A 4796-nucleotide genomic window follows, 5' to 3' on the forward strand; every position below is an offset into this window, starting at 1 on the left:
TCTATTTATCTATAGAGTATATCCGAATAGTCAAACATTGCTTGTTTCTAGCTATCTACTGTCTTTTTAAGTTTGAAAACATCTACAGGAAGCTAAACAGGGATTACCTCTGTAATTAGCTAAACTAGTATCTATCAAGATCACAAGTTCGATTGACTGATCACTTGCATTTCTTAATTATCCTAAACTGTTTGCAATAGCAGCTTAAGGAGTAATACATTTTAAAATGACTTGCATAGGTACAATAACAGAAACATCAGTTGAAACATATATATGTATATATACATATATGTGTATATCATACATATAATACATATACATATATATATATCATATTGTAACAAAAGTAACCTTAAATTTGTATCAATATACAAAGATCCATACCAATGTAAACTATTTGAGACTAGTAGTTGATTTTTAGTTTAAAAGTAGAGTCAATAATCTGCCCTTTTCTCCTATCATTCCTATATTCCCTTTTTTCTTTTCATCCCCTCTTCCCCCTTTCTTTCTATTAGATAAGAGAAAAAGAAGCAGAGATTGAAGAAAGAGAATTAGAGAAATAAATCCCAGAATCTAAGCTCCTTTACTTTGTTTCCATTAATAGCTTCTGACCAAGCCCCCTAAATGACAACAAACATCCATTAACCATAGAAGGAACAAAAACACCCCCTTCAATTTTTTTGAGAACGAGCTGTCTGGGAGTGACGTTTTCTTTTGGGGGCCCTAAGAAAAGCAGAATAACAGCTAACATCTTGGAAATCTAGGTATAACATTTGTTGCCCAGTTTCTATGCTATGGGTAAGTGCAGGGCTGAACCGAAGTCCCTTCTGGAATCATTTGTAAATCTGGAGTATTTTAGCTAGCCTCTTTAAAGTTGGGGATGCAGTTTTTTTTGTTTTTGTTTTTGTTTTTTTGTAAACAGCATTTGAGGCAGTGTGTGAGGTAGGATCACTTGAGGTACTTGTCTTGTCTTCTGTGGTGTCTGATTCTTTTGCTCTGCAAACTTATGAGCTTTCAAAGGTAATACACATTTCTGCATTAACACATGTATGTAATGGTTAGTGTGTACAGTTGAGCTAAAATTTTGTTGCTGTGCGTTTGGGCAGGGCAAAGGCATCAAGCTTTATAAGTACATTTTGACTATACATCCAAACTGTAATATAAATTCCCATCTATATGAAGGAGTGGCTTGTTAAGTCTTAAACGCTGTACCCAACAAGATTTATTGGCTATGCATAGCTGAAGTCCTGGCTGGAGATATTCATGTCTCAGCCAGTTTCAGAGCTGTTCCCATGTATAGAATCAACATATTCTTTACTTGTTTTGTTGTTCTCCTTGTTCCTTCATGCCAAGACTACCAGGCGGTCTCCCCTGGTCAACTCTAATCTTTATTCATTTTAATGGAATCCATAGCTTCTTTTTCCCGTTGAAACAAGGACAAAGCATCTTCCCCAACACATTTTCTTCCTCCCATTCCGCAGATAAGGCATCTTTAGAATATATTGACTGTTCCAATCAGCATTTTCCCATAATGCAATGTCTCTCAGCAGCTGTTGGTTTTTGTTCATTGGCATTTACAAATTTTAATGTCAGTATTGCATTATTTAATCTATTTCTGGGAGATCCTCTATACTTCTTTTATTTTATTTTATGAGCATTTCCTTTGAAGTCCTGTTAGATCTCTCTAACTGCCTGTCCCCTAGGCTGTAAGATATTTCATTAACAGGTTTCATGCCATAATGTCTAAAGTATTATTGCATTTGAAGAATGCATTTGTTGAGGCTTCATCAGTTTCACTCTACAAAGCTTTCCAAGATAGCCATCACATCTAACGAATGTACAATCTCAGAATCAGCCCTTTTAAAAGCATATTGAAATCCCGAGTATGTATCAATTGTATGATACACTAACATATGTGCGTATTTTAATTCTTTTTTTTTAAATTTTTTTTATCTTTATTAACTTGAGTATTTCTTATTTACATTTCGATTGTCATTCCCTTTCCCGGGTTCCTGGCCAACATCCCCCTAAGCCCTCCCCCCATTCTCTATGGATGTTCCCCTCCCCATCCGCTCCACATTACCGCCCCCCCCCCAACAATCCCGTTCACTGGGGTTCAGTCTTGCTTGGGACAAGGCTTCCCCTTCAATGGTGTTCTTACTAGGCTATTCATTTGCTACCTATGCAGTTTGGAGCCAGGATCAGTCCATGTATAGTCTTTGGGTAGTGGCTTAGTTCCTGGAAGCTCTAGTTGGTTGGCATTGTTGTTCTTATGGGGTCTTGAGCCCCTTCAAGCTCTTCCAGTCCTTTCTCTGATTCCTTCAACAGGGGTCCTGTTCTCAGTTCAGTGGTTTGCTGCTGGCATTCACATATGTATTTGCTGTATTCTGGCTGTGTCTCTCAGGAGAGTATTTTAATTCTTTATACTTTACAAGATGAAACACATCATCTTTGGTATGTCATTGCTCTAAGATGGCATCATTAAACAGAATTTGTATTCTTAACTCAGCTATTGTATCTCTATGGGTTGTCATTCTAATTTCTCAAGCCTTTGTGGATTTTTCTCATGTAGAACTACTGTTTTTGCTGTTGTTGCTTCCAAACTGGATTTTCCTGAAGATTTTTTTGTTCTGATATAAATGATGTTCTAATCTCTTTTCTGTGGCATCCAATCTAGCATTTAATTTTTTTTAGTCTTCTCACTCCCTAAGTCTGCTTTATTCTGATCTTTCTTAAAGAGGATACATAGAACTATAATCATTGCTGAACATATAATTATTTGCATGCTGATAATTGGAACAAAATTATACAGGATCCAAATGCTTTCTGTTATTCCATTTTTACCACAGAAAATATTTTCATTTTAATCTCTAACTTTCTCCTTAGAGTCATCCCAATTACCTTACAATGTCTGTAGACTTTCCATCCCCCATTTCCATGTGTCTGTAGCTGGCATCTCCCAAGTTGCTTTGCTCTCACTGACTTCTGTGAGTGCAGGCTGTTTCTGCTGCTCAACTCGCTAGTGCTTCATGCAAGCTCCTGGCTCTGTCCCCACCCGGGGTTGTCCCCTCTCTTCACTCAATTCTGAACAGTGGCAGGCTTCTCCTGTGTGGACCCTAATTGGGCTACTGTTTTCCCATGAGCCACCCTGCTCTCTCTAGCACATTTTCCGACCCTTCTCTGGAACTATGCTGTGTTCAGGAGAAGAATCAGCCACTGTGCCCTGAAGGTACAGTAGAGGAGTCTGCTTTTCTACTCAGTGTGGACTTTATACGTGTGCAACCTTCCCCTCTTCCTCTCTGTGGTTTCCTGCGCCTTCCCACTCTTTGTCTAAAAAAAACCCACCTTCCACCCAGGACGCCTCAGGCTCTAAGATTCTAAGAGACCCACATTGGGTGCCATTTGTAACTTCTCTATTTGGGTGTATTTGGGCTTCTCTATGTTCCCAGGGCCCAAATAATGACACAGAAGCTTAGCTTACTTATCTATGAATTAATGCATAGACCTTAAGCTAGGCTTGGTCCCCAATTGTTTTATAACACAATTAACCCACTTATACTATTCTGTGTCTGCCATGTGGATATTACTTCTCCTCAGTATCATACATCGGATTTCTTCCAAGCCCTGGTGGTGAGGCAAATCCTCCTGTGCCTATTCTCTCTCTCTCCTCTCTCTCTCTCTCTCTCTCTCTCTCTCTCTCTCTCTCTCTCTCTCTCTCTCTCTCTCTCTCTCCTGGTTGTCTCACCTTCTAATTCTGTCTCAGCTTATTGGCCATTTTTATTAACAGGTGATGGTTTTACACAGTGCACCACAGATCATCCCTACAAAAGCCTGGAGGCAAGAGCTGATTTAGTCGCCACAGATGATAGCTGTTTCCTAGCTTGGTCAGCATGGCTTGTTCAACCTCCTTTCTTGTAGAAGCCAGAACTATTGGCCTGGGGTCATGTACCAGTTATTTGGATAGGCAGTAAATTAATACAATGGCTCACCAATAACATCACAGAGAGACTAAGATTGATTTTCAACTTAAAGTATACAAACTAGACATTGCAGTTCTGTTCTAATCCTCTAATCAATCAAGCTACCTCCCGGAAAAATCCCTGAGGTACTTGCAATTTTTGTATTTGTCTGGCTCTCTGGGCTTCAATATTTTTTAACAGGTGAAGTTGACAGAAGAGTAGCCATGATTGAGAACCCTCCTCAGTTTGAACAGGTTTTGCATTTCCCAGACTAATAGAATCTTCTGATTGGTTCTTTCTCATTGTATGCCTCATTTATAATAACATGCCTTGGTATCTCCAGACCCCTTTCTCATGCTGATTCCCCCCTTCCTCTCCCTCCACTCCTGGCTGGCAGAAGTCCTGCCCTGTTTTCTCTATTGACTAGCTATTGGCTGATCAGCTTTTATTGGCAAGGTAGAGATAAATGTTAAGCATTGTTTACTCAAACTTGAGACAGCAGATTCTTGATATAAGCGTTACAATTCCATATCCAGAATGCAACAAGAGATGAGCAATTGAATGTCACAAGGTTAAACTTTCCACAGTGCGCAATAAACTTATGCCTACAGGATCATGGATCAACAATGGTTCAGGCCCTTTTATATCAATTACTAATGAAGAAAATGCCCAAAGGCTTACCTACTGCCCAATCTTATGTAAACATTTTCTCCACTGGGGCTCCCTCCTCCATGACTGCAGCTCTGTCCAGTATACATAGAAATAGTTGGCCCTAATAGTGCCTTTTAAAAAAGAATTTCCATTTCATTGGATTGGTGTGGTGGTTTGAAAAAAAAA

The sequence above is a fragment of the Rattus rattus genome, chromosome 10 (genome assembly GCF_011064425.1).
Source record: "Rattus rattus isolate New Zealand chromosome 10, Rrattus_CSIRO_v1, whole genome shotgun sequence".
Taxonomy (NCBI): domain Eukaryota; kingdom Metazoa; phylum Chordata; class Mammalia; order Rodentia; family Muridae; genus Rattus; species Rattus rattus.